Source organism: Python bivittatus, unplaced genomic scaffold, assembly GCF_059951505.1.
Source record: "Python bivittatus isolate LINGU-HERP-01145 unplaced genomic scaffold, Pbiv_v1 ctg000330_np1212, whole genome shotgun sequence".
Taxonomy (NCBI): domain Eukaryota; kingdom Metazoa; phylum Chordata; class Lepidosauria; order Squamata; family Pythonidae; genus Python; species Python bivittatus.
In genome coordinates this window covers 51,254,192-51,267,389 of record NW_028277058.1, presented here as the reverse complement: position 1 = coordinate 51,267,389, position 13,198 = coordinate 51,254,192, and positions in this window count along the sequence as shown.

The following is a 13,198-nucleotide window of genomic DNA, read 5'->3' as shown; positions in this document are numbered from 1 at the left end:
TAAAGTACAGAAAGATGAACACTGAGTTGATTGATTGGTTGATTGGTTGATTGATTGATTGACTGAAACATCACTGCTGGAAACAGAAGCTAGAGAATTTTTACATTTGAGAAAATAACTGGGAGGGAGGTATATTTATTAAACTGGTTATTAAAAGTATTCCTTGAAGTGATAAGGCTGGGTCTGTCTGAACCATCTCAGAGTCCAACTCTGTTTCAAGAGCTGATGGAGGTATAATTTTGAAGCTTTAAAAAATATATATATATATCCCCCCTGAAGTCCTCAGAGGAATGGAGGCATGACCAACTCACTTTTTAAAAAAGAAGTACACCCTCTTGGCCAGGAAACATTGCTCAGTTTTGATATTTATAAATTCCCTCCATACTTAGATAGCTAAGCATAAGAGAAGACTTGACTACGGTTCTTCTTTCTGATATTTACTTACTTAGGCTGAAAATTTTTCTTGAGAAAATTTCCATAATGTAAGATGCTTCCCATCCTTTCCATGGGCGATCTAAAATTGGATGGTCCAGGTGGGGTGTTTTGTTTTTTTTTTAAGTCAGCACAGTTAGTACTGGGCTGACAAGGAAGGGAAGAAGCTTTCAGACTGTTCCTTCTCTTCAACACAACTGTCTCTTGTGTCCTGTCTGTTGTGGGTGTCCCTAAATTCACCTGCCTGGACATGCCAATGAAGCAAAATCAACCCTGGTGAGAATTCCTCAAATTCCTTGCCTGAACCCTCACTAGGATTCAATCCCTGCTTACAGGAAGGCCATCAATTGATTTCTCCACTCCACGTGTGCATTCTGTGAACATGTGAATGGGGGCCATGAGTTACTAACTCTATCGCTATTATGATCACTGGTAGGACTACCAGATTTAAGCTGCTAAAATTCAGACCACAAAATGGCAGCACATAATTCCAACATTCTAACATTTTGCAGCCATCTAGTGTCTGTCCAGAGTTTGATAGTCCAATTGTGAGCACTAATCACTGGTTGCACCAACCTGAGGGCCAGATGTACAAAATTTGAAAGGGGCTTCCAGGCATACAGCACCTCTGCTCAACAATTTGAGCTAGCATGCAATTATGCAGAGTACACTATACACATTGGCATTTCACTTGAGAGCTGGAGCTATCAGACATGGTTTCCTCTCATCCCTTTGTTAAATATGTGAGAGGGAGGGGACTCGCCAGAATAAAATCTGTATCATTGTAAACCAGTCTTTCCCCAACCGGGTGCTTTCCAGATGCATTGTATTTCAACTTCCACAATTCCCAGTCAGCCATATATCTCCTATCTGAGAGCCTTTCCCCAGTGCTCTCTATCCATGCTTGGATCCATCAAGCATAATGTCAGCATGAACTTTGTTGTCCCCATTATTGATCTCCATCCTGCCTCTACTACCTCTCAGGCTACTCACTACCAGTCCCCTGTTTCCTCCAAGGATCATGGTTGACAAAACCCAACAGACTGTGTACACCTTGGAGTTGCCCTTGGCCAAGGTTGGAAAAGGACAAAATATTACTTTAATACCAATACAACTAAGTAAGACTTTAGTCTATCTCCCTCATGGGCTGGGAATAAGATACAGCAGAGTCATAGAGACATGGCAGAAACATGATGTTGCTAGGACATGTTTGTGTCATGGTTCAGTTCAAGAAGAGGAAGGCCTTTTTGGAATTATTGCTCTATTCCTGTTAGCAGTAACTACATGGATCCCAGCAACTGTAGCTAGAAAGGGGCACGCTCAGGCAGGGAAAATCCACTTGCTGTTGAAATTGCTGTTTAACCTGTTGTCCAGATTAATTTTCTTCAGGATGTATATTGACTTTGTCAAACATACAGACATGGCTCTAGAAGGACTACAGCAGCCCAAACTTGTTGCACAACAGCATAAAAATCAATTGTTAACAGCAAGTAGATTTCATAGACTCATAGAGTTGGAAGGGGACATTCAGAACATGGAGTGCAAATCCCTGCTCAGTGCAGGAATCCAAATTAAGTCATCCCAGAAAGAAGGCCATCTAGCTGCCATCTGAACACATCTGATGAAGAAATCTCTCTGGGTCAATGGTTCCACAATAGAAGTGCTGTCACTGTTAGAAACCTTTTTCCAATATTCAGTTGGAGTCTATCTTCCAGTAAGCTAAATTCATTATTTCAAAACTTGTACTCTGGAATGAGCAAGAAGAGGTGACATCATTTCACTCGAGTCTTCTCAAGGCTAAACATGCCCAGCCCATTCAACCTTTCTTTAGTGGGCTTAGTTTATGGTCCCTTGATTATTTTCATGGCCCTTGTCTAACTTGTTCCAGTTCCTCTGAACACTCTTAAAGTGTGGTCCCCACCATTCAACAGTATCCCTTAGGTCTCACCAAAGCAGAATAAAATGGAATTATTACCTCCAGTGATTTGAAAAATTATACTTCTGCTAATGCAGCCTATAATGGCATCCCTTTTCTTTGCAGCCACATCACAATGCTGGCTCACATTCAGTTTGGAAACGTAAGTCCAATGTGTTTTTAAAAGTAATTTTAAACAAGATAGGTTTCTATCCATCCTATATCTATGCAGGTGAACATTATTTTCTAAATGAAGACCTTTGCATTTGTCTCTGTTAAATTTCATTCTGTTAACTTTCAAGTTTGTTTTGAATTTGATTTGTTTCCTCTTTTTTTGCTTTTTTTAATTTGTTTTGTTTAAGCACTGAGGAGAAACCTTACAGATGTTTATTCCTCTCACGTCTATCTATGTCAGGGTGGACAACTTTGGGTGGGGTTATGGGCTACTCTCAGCCTTTGAGTGGTGTATTGGGGTCACAAACCAGTAAATGGAGAAGACCAAGACAAAGAAATGGGTGGGCCAAAACCAAAATTAAATTTTATTTAAATTTAAACAGAATTAAACCTTTATTAACCATGGAGCAGATACTCACTGATTAGCTGTTCTTGAAAGCTAAGTAGGGTTGGAGTTGGTTAACATTTCGATGGGAGACTATCTGAGCTGTATGCTAGACTGGGAAGTCAAACAAACAAACAGAAGATAATGACAAACCACTTCCTTCCTGTTCCTGAAAAACTACAGGGATATGTTTATGTATTCACTAGGCATCAAATTCAACGGAAGAGAGTCTTTCCTTTTTTAATATGATTATTTTCTGCATTTATATTGTCTATGCCATTAAAAATTATACCTCAGCTGCAGCTTTGGAAGGGAATGTTGGGGAGTTCTGCAAAAGCTTGTATGCTTCTAATTTAAGATACTATGCAGTCTTTCTCCAGCAAGTACCCTCCAGAGGTGTTGGACTACAACTCTCATGCTGGTTGCGAATTTTGGGAATTCCAGTTCAACATATTTAGCTATTACTTTTCAGAGGAGGTATCAACAGGCCAAGACAAGTCCTAGCTACTGTCTTGGCAACTGACAAGCACTCCTGGATCAAACTGCTAGTATTGTCTGGAAAGGGAGAAGCCAACTGTTTCTCACAAGCTTCCAGAGGTATCTGTGTTAAACTACACTGGCCTTCTTTGAAACAAAATCTTTCAAGGGAAGTTTTGTTGTGAAATAATTGGATTTAGAATTGCTTAAGGAGTTCTGTTCCCTCCATATGGGGTTCAGTGACTTCATAACCCAATACAAATATAAATTTATGTTGGATAATTACTAGTGTTTTGCTGATGCAAACTCACCATACTTAACTTTGCATACATTAAAACTTTATATTTTGTGATCATCTGATTCCACTCCATGCTTGCATGTATCTCTGTATCTCCACCTGTACCTCTTGAACAGGAGTATCCATGGGAAGGGGTCAAAAATATCAAGATGGCAGCCCCAACTATGTGATTGAAGCTCCATCCTCCTTTTATGTGTGTAATATGTGGTTTCAACAGCATGATCATGGCCACCTCTTGACTTTTTTGATCCCCTGCTGACACCCCTGGTTACAATGACATAGGGCCTGGTTACTTGAGGGACTATGTGTTTCCCATAGTATCTGCCAGACCAATTTGATCCTGCAGGGTTGGTGTGCTCCAGTTCCTTCGATTAAACAATGTCATCTTTCAGGACCCTGAAAGCACAACTTCTCTGTATCAATGCCTGCCCTCTGCAAAAAGGTTCCCCCAAGATCTGGATGCCCCCTACTCTACTGTTGTTCAGAAGAACCATGAAGATGTGGCTCTTCACCCAGGCCTTTGGTGAGGAAGAATGAGACCCCTTGCTTCATTGCACTTGCTATCTTTTATCTTTAATGTTTTATTGATTTGATTGTCATTTCTTTATTTAGTTGTTATGAGCCGCCCAGAGTTGTTGATAGTTGGGCAGCATATTATTATTGTGAATATCTCTCTATCTCTGTAATACTTGAATGCTTTACTGATGCAGAGCCTAATCCAACTGATACCGTAATAAATGTTTGTTCTTAAGCTGCCATAAGATGCACTACCATTTTGTTTCTGACAGAAGGGTGTGAGAAAGAGGCGATATTTGTTCCTCATCTAGTGGGTTCTCCCCTGCCCACCTACCTCTTTACGGGATCATGTTATATTCATCACTTACGGAGGCCAACGAAATGATATATAGGAATAAATCATTTAAACCAAGCCATAAGCAAAGTGTTGCTAGCTATGAACTTTGCCAATGGAATTTGCCAGTAAAACCCAGTCTAGCAAACAGAGCATACGTATAGCATTAAATATAATAAGCCTTTGAGGAGCTAAGAGTATTTTTTTTCAACTCCCTTGATAAACGTGAACTAAATCCAGGGATATAAATAATTTTAGTATGACATTTTATTGCTTGTCAGAATTCTTGCTGTCATCACAGTTAACCCCCTTGAAGGAACTTTAATCTAGTGTTTCTCAAACTTTCTACACTTGTGGGCCACTAGTAAATGCAGGAAAATGTGGAGACCACCCAATTAAACAAACACCCCCTCCCTATGCTTTCATCTTCAAAAGCATGGGAGTTCATGTTTTTTGGCAAACCCAATGATGCCTTCCCATCCCCTCTATGTAAAAACAACCCTTAAAACTAAATTCCGTCCCCCAAAGCTGTAATCCAAAATAAAGTATGGTGGACATCTGTGAAAGATTGGTGGTCTGTAGGCCATACTTTGTGAATCAGTGATACAGAATCAATTTTTTTTTTTTTTTAAAGCTCTGAGCAGGCCAAACTAGTACTAGTATAACAGTCTTTTCACATGTAATAGTCACATGGTAAATTGTTTATCTGCAAGGTGAGGCCAACTTTAGAACTTCTCTGGTATGTGTTTTGAACTCTGTTTTAGTCCTGAGTTTTGTCCATTTTCTTGTGTTTTAGATGAGCTGTCTTTAAACAAGTCTGTTGTATATGCACCTTTAAATTATGTGCTTATGTCTGGCTGCATTTATTGTGTATATTTATATGGTAATTTTAGTGTTCTACATTCCAAGGATATGTTGTGCATGGCAAAAGTATACATTAAAAATAAATAAATTATCCACTTCTTTTGTGACATATTTAATCCATCGTTAAGGCTACCATATCTGGGCTACAACATCTGGATCCACAGCATGTGTATCCATTTATGCCTGCCATTCATTTTACAACGAAAAAAAACCCTGCATATGTTATAAAAACAGCTGTAAAACTGCTCTAAGAACTTTTGGAAGGGTGTTAATAATATCGTATGAACCGGCCAATGAATGCCATTTAACTGATCATCCCTCACTTCCACTAATTCTTTGTTGATCCTCAGCTATGAGTTTCAGCCCACAACTGGACTAAATTCCACTAATCGTAGAGGAATTTACTTCTGAATAAACAGGCGTGGGATTTTATCATTAATTTTCCCTTTTGCTAAATGCTATCCTCTTTTTGAAACCCTTTGGATTCTGCATGTAAGCAACACAGACAGCTATGGGAAAAGTGCTCATAAATCTTGCCTGCCAACCTCTCAATACTAATTCAAAACAGCTCTTTGATTTTTCTTTCCATCATAAGTCATGGCTGTACCACTTGGGTCACCACATTGCTCAATATATTTAGACTTTCCCCCCTCCTGCAGAAATCACCCTTTGTTCACTAATTCGTGGAAATGAAGGCATTTCATGAGGTCAACAAAATTCAGCTAAAATTTCAAGTTGGTGGGGAGGGAGTAAAAGGGTGGCATATGGCCTGGAAGGTCTTGATTCATGTCCTGAGTTTAGCCACAAACTTCCTTGGTATATGTTTTATGTTTGCAAAGAGATGCTGACAAACATGTTTCGCCCCAGGCAGGTTCTCAACTTTTCCATCTTAACTGTTGTGTAGGACAGGTCTTGTCACAGAATCACCATCAGATGGTACAAGGGTTAGCAATTCTTGGGAGCTGGGACCACGCTTCATGGCTTCTAGATTGTGCCCTGCAAGTGGGGTGGGGGAGACTCTGCACTTATTTCTACCACTTCCATTGAAGTTTGATGAAAAAGGATTTGCTTCCAAAATATCTTTCAAAGGAGAAGAGAATTGGGGGACATCTCTTAAGTAGAATAGGGTGTTCTTAGGCTTAGCCTGCTGTCTTTCATTGTGCAATCATCTCACATTGTTTCACACACTTGACCTGAGTCCCAACACATCACAAGAAAACCTCTCCCACATTTTAAAAATTTGGGGGTATAGAGACAGCCATGGAGGCTTCACCCATTTGGAAAGGTGCGTAAGAGAAAACATCAGCACCAGTAGTGATACTCACCACCACCACAGTAAGTTCAAAGCTCCACCAAGAGAAATTAAGAAGAAATTCTCATGGATCCTGAAGAGAGAGAAAAACAGAACCCCCTTCTGTATGGTTAAGCACATTTTGGGCTTGTGGAGCAGTTTTCCTGTCTTTCTCCACCTCAAAATAGCAGGAAGTCAAAATTCAGTGGTATGGTTGGAAGAGTTCCAGGCATCATAAAAATTGGATTGCTGGCAGATCTGGGGCCAGCAAATCTTGCTCATCCCTGATGCAGAGTTTCTCTAGATCAGTGTTTCTCAGCCTTGGCAACTTTAAGATGTCTAGACCCCAACGCTCTCATTGTCTTTTGAATTTTGGCTACAAATTTCCAGCTCCTCATGGGGTTCTATGCAATTTCCTGGCAAGCCTCTCAATGCTGACATCCAAAAGGGTCTTTCCTTGGGAAAGGAAACCCGGGGGGGGGGGGCATGTGGGGGTTGTGTTACATTTAAAGAAGCAGTTAATCTAAAGTGCCTTAAGTCTGTTTATAAAAATTCCATGGTACCCAAGAACCGGGTTACTTTGGGCCCTATTCATCAGAACTTCTAAGAAATACAGCATGAAGCGATAAACTATTTTTCAAAAATTTAAGGGGAAAAAGATCCCACAGATAAAGTATCAGGCAACTCTCAAGACATAAACTAGTCTTCAGGCATCAAAGAATCCCAAATCTTCAGAAGGCTGCTGTAGGATTTAACTATCATTAAACAGGGACCAGGCCGTTCTCGGGGAACGCAATCCCAATGTCTTATACCAGTTCTGCTTCCAGCTCTCTGCACTCAACCCCTGTGTCCGGTCAGCCGACACTCAGAAGCCCTGGCTGCTAAATGCCAGGTTGGTCTGTAATAAGGCCCCCTTCATTTGTGATTTAATCACAGATGAGAGGGCTGACCTGGCATGTATTACTGAGACCTGGCTTGACCCAGAAGAGGGGGTCCCTCTTTCAGAAATGTGCCCAGCTGGGTTTCAGATGTGGCATTAGTTGAGATCTCAGGGTGGGGGCAGTGGTGGGGCAATTGTCATTCGAGAATCTCTTATTAAGAGAATCTCTTAGAATCTCTTAAGGCTTTCAGGGTGCTGTTCCACAGGTTGCCGGATGTGAGACCCTGTTCATTAAGTTGGGCTCTTGGGATCAGCTGGGACTGTACCAGCCTCCCTGCTGCATAGCAACCTCCCTGCCTGAACTGCTTGACTCCATTTCCGGATTGGCAGTGGAGTTCCCCCAACTTATGGTCTTGGGGGACTTCAATCTGCCATCCCTGGGAGTGGGGTCTGAGGCAGCTCAAGAGTTCATGGTTACCATGACAGCCATGGTCCTGTCCCACGTCATCCAGGACCCGACATGGGACAGCGGTCACATACAGTACCTGATCTGGTTTTCCTGTCGGAGCAATTTGATCTGGAATTGGGGGAGCTTTTAGTGTCCCCCTTGTCGTGGTCAGATCATGCCCTGATTACTATGGGATTTCTCATTGCCACTACCCGCTGCAGGGAGGCAGGGCCTATTAGATCAGCCCACTCTCAGCGACTGATGGACCCTAATGGGTTTCAGAGGGAGCTGCCAGTTTTCCTGCTGGACTGCTGCACAGCCCATCTGGGGCCCTGGTGACCGCTTAGAATAAGAGGGCTGCCGAGGCCTGGGATCAGATCACACCTATGTGACCTCTCCCCTCTCATGGATCCCGTCATGGAAGAACTAAGGAGAATGAAATGAGAGAAGAGATGTCCAGGGCGTCACTGGTGCTCGATGAGAGACAAACATGTTTTAGAGCCACTATTACGGCCTGCCTTGTGGCAGTAAGGGCAGCAAAGCGACAATACTTCTCTGCCCCTATTGCATCTGCAGACAGCTGTCCTGCAGCCTTGTTTCGGGTGACACATGCCCTCATGTGTAGAGGGGGCTCAGAGATCCCCTACAGAGCTGTGTGGAAGAATTTGCCCAGCACCTGTCAGACAAAGTCACTCAAATTCATTCTCAGTTGGATACTGGCTTTTTTGCAGGTCCAAGGAAGATGCCCAGGGCAGAGTTCCCAGAGACTGGGAACCATTTGAACCTGTTAGGCCTGATGAAGTGGGCAGGGTCCTTATGATTGTGAGCTCGGCCACCTGCTCTTTAGATCCACACCCCTTCTGGATAACTAAATCTGCCTGGGGGGGTGTCATGTGGGTGGGCTCTAGTAGTGGTGAATTCTCTGAGTGAGAGAGTTGTCCCTCCACCCCTTAAGGAGGTCCTTGTCCACCCCCTCCTCAAGAAACCATCACTGGATCTCACAATACTGGACAACTTTCATCCAATATCTAACCTCCCCTTTTGGGGGAAGGTGACCAAGAAGGTGGTCACGCAGCAGCTTCAGAGGACTCTGAATGAAGCAGATTATCTGGACCCATTTCAGTCAGGATTCAGGCCTGAATATGAGATGGAACAGTATTGGTCACACTTTCGGATGATCTCTAGCGGGAGCAGGATGGAAGTTGTGCATCCGTCCTTGCTCTGCTTGACTTCTCAGCAGCTTTCAATACCATCAACCATGGTATCCTTCTGGATCGGCTCCAGGGATTGGGGGTGGGTAGCACTGTATTGCACTGGTTCTCCTTTGTTCTCTGAGGTCAGTTCCAGTCAGTGGTGATTGGAGAGGAGAGATCCCACTCTCGGCCTCCACTTGTGAGGTTCCACAGGATACGGTGCTCTTCCCCCTCCTATTCAACATCTACATGGTCACCTCCCAGATGGACTACTGAAAGGACTACTCTATATGGGGCTGCCCTTGAAGAGTATCTGGAAGCTTCAGCTGGTGCAAAATGCAGTGGTGTGGCAGTTATGTGCGCCCCTAGAACGGCACATGTTACACCTCTGCTCTGCGAGCTGCATTGGTTGCCAGTTTGCTTCTGGGTCCAATTTAAGGTGCTGGGTTTGACCTTTAAAGCCCTTCATGGCATGGGGCTGGGCTATTTGAGGGATCACCTCCACCCAATTACATCTGCCCCTCTCATCAGGTCCAGCAGAAGAGGTATGCTGTGGGTCCTGTCTGCGAAAGAGTTTCATCTGGCAGGAGCCAGGAGACGGGCGTTTTCTAGCATGGCACCCAGCTTCCAGATATCCTTCAAAGGCAGCCCATGTGCAGCGCATTACAGTAATCCATTTGGGAGGTGACCAGGGCATGAGTGAATGGACTGGAGGTTAGTGCAACCAATGGAGAAGCAATGCTTTTAGTGCTGCTAAAAGAGCTGATCCTAAGTAACAGCCCACAGCTCAATTTTCTGGGCAGCTTTCAAAGGCAACTGCCCTCAGAACCCCATACAGTCAGCTAATACAACACTGCAGCCAGATGCACAGTAAGACTGCAGTCTTATGAATGCCTTACTATACCAAGTAAGATAGATTTCCTAACATCAGGTTAGGAATGTACCCCTTGCATTGGCTTCATATGCAGCACCAGATTTGTCTCTTATTTGTTTAAAAAAAACATGAAAAAGTAGACATCTGAAAATCAGTGCTTGTTCCAGTAACCATCAGTGACTCGATGGAAGGTGCTCTGGGGGCCAAAAAATGGGTGCTGGAGGATCACATGCAAGCTACTAACTATCCCCCCCCCCCCCGTCCTGCGATATAAATTGAACAACTGGATAGCAAGCAGACCATTGTAAAAAGTCCTTCTACACCCACACATTTCTTTACATGCAGTAGCTGAAGCGTCTACAGGGGAGTGGCAGGTGTTGTGTGTCAAAAAGCTCCAAATAGTGGCTGCAATCATGCAGTCTAAACCCTGCCCCTTTTTATTGGAGGGTGGGGCTTTGATCACATGGTTGCAGCTGCCATCTTGACTTTTTTTTTACCTTCTCCTTGCAGACTCCTTTGTTCCACAGCCTACACAATCATACGGGTTCTCCTCGTATGAATTTATGCATTAGCTGATCAGGTACTCTGCTCCTTTAACAGGGAGCAGGGAAGGAAATTACGCCAAGCATGGCAGGCAGGCAGGCAAGCTGAAGAAGGAAGGAAGGAAGGAAGGAAGGAAGGAAGGAAGGAAGGAAGGAAGGAAGGAAGGAAGGAAGGAAGGAAGGAAGGAAGGAAGGAAGGAAGGAAGGGCCATTAAGCTGAAATTGCATTTTCTATGCAACTATTGAAAGTCTTTTACATCTGACCACTCTGACATGTAATAACATCCAATTTACTTTAAATGGGTTGATTAAATCATCCAGTGGCTTTAATGAAACTAGCTGCTGGTTAGCTAAAAGAGACTTAAATCCTCACTTATTCGATGCCTGGCATGAAAAGTCACAATTTCTTGTGATCTGCATCCTCCACCAGTATAACCCATAATTCCTCACTGTTGCAACCACAATGTGCAATGAAGAGGTAGCACACAGGAGGCTGAGTCAGGAAAGTTTAAGTAAGGCAATAGAGACAGGGAAATAAATGGAGTGATAGCTTTCAATCAGACTAGGACAGAGGCAGTATTTTTGCCAACCTACTGTTTGGCTGCATCCTCAGCTGTGGCAGGGTTCCTACCTGAGACACCGATACCCCAAGTCCTAAGCTTTAAACACATACTCCATCCAGGCCCAAAGAGAGCCTTTTCCCAAACTTAGTTCCAATGCCTTTAATGATGGGAGCCCCCCTTTTCCCCCTGTGCTTCACTGAGTGCTCATTGGTAACTGAACCCACATTGCCAGTTTAGCTGTGATTGATTGATTTATAAGAATTATACCTGGTAAGTTATGCCCCTATTTGTTAATATGGACTAATTTTGTACTGGCATCCCTGGGCCAAAAATTATGCTTTTCTCTTGGTAGACAACACCTACAGTATACACAGAGGGAAGGAATCCACAAAACAGAGAGGGAGACAATGTGGTGCAGTGATGGGGAGAGAAGAGATGCAGGTTCAGGTCCCTCCTCAGCCACTGTTCACTGGGTAACTTTGGGCCAGTCCCTCTTTCTCAGCCCAAGATCCAGGGTGGTACAGTGGTGAAGCTGCTGGACTAGAAGTTTGGAGACCCAGGTTCGAGTCCCCACCCAGCCACTGAACTTTCCTTGATTACTTTAAGCCAATCATTATCTCTCAGTCCAACCTACCTCACAACTTTGTTCCCAGGGGGAAAAACAGGAGGAAGCGCTGTGTGTGCCACCTTGAGCTCTTGAATGAAAGGGAAGTGGTTGTTGTTGTTGATATACTATACAAGGATGGGGCAGGTAGAGTTTATAAGCCTTCCAGCTCCATTCCCCCATATCCCCCAGCTTCATATGTGTAGATGGAATTTCCACACGTACAGGTCCAATCAGCTCCCCTCAATGTCCATTGGCCTCTCCTATGTTATAACTGGGAATCCTACAGGTGCTCCTTCACCTTTCACGTATTCCTTTCTCATCTCCATCCCAATCCAAAGATGATTCACAAAGATGATTCTCTTCTTTTCTACCCTGTTTATAAACCAGGACTATGGACCTCTGATCAACGCTGACATCACTCTTGGCTGTGGCCCTGACGTGCAACATTTGACATTATTCAGTAGCTGGTTAGTAAGCTGAACGGTCTCCCTCCTTTCCCATTTATTTTTTCTTTCCCAGGAGACCACATTCCATTCCAAATATCAATTTTAAAAATGGAAATTATAAAAAAAAATATTTATTTCTTGGACAACTAATCTGAAATCTTAAAGTTTCAACACAAACCCAGAAATCTGGCCCAGAATCTGCCTAACTAAAATTCCATGCTCAGCTGCTGCAGATTATTAAATGCCTGTTCTCCATAACCACCTTTTAAAAAGCCTTTAGAGGTATAGCAGTTGAGTCACATCACTGATTACATTCATTTAACATATTTGTAAACATGACACTCTCTGCTCATCCATAGTAGATCCTGTTTGCAGAATAATTTTATAATCCTCATTGAATTGTGTCTAGAACTAATAGGTTGAGGCCCATTCCCAGGAGTGGGAAACATAAGACCCCAGAATAACTAATGGTCTCTGATCACCTGTTTTATAGACCTTGAATCATCTTCAAGGAACAGCACTAAATTAAAATTTCCTGCCATTTTAAGCCGAGAGATACATGATAAATTCAGCTACCCTCCATGCCTGAAACATTGACCCCGTTCTCAGAAGCAATAGCTCTCTAGCTCACTTTCTTTTTTGGCTTGCTTGCTTTCCTTCTTTCTGTAACTTAGATTAAAACTGGCAAAAATTGAAGGTTTAAAAGTCTCATCTTATTTATTTATTATGGCCACTTTCTAGCTATTTATTTACTTATTTATGTTATTTATATGGCCTCCCCACATGCAAATGTGACTTTGGGCAGCTAACATCAAGTTCAAACAGATCAGCCTTTCCCAATCTTTTTTTCCCTGGAGGAACTCTTGAAATAATGTTCAGGACTCAGGGAAACCTGCATAAAAATCACAAAAAATAGGAAAACATCACAATACGAATCACCTCTAACTGACACAATCCAC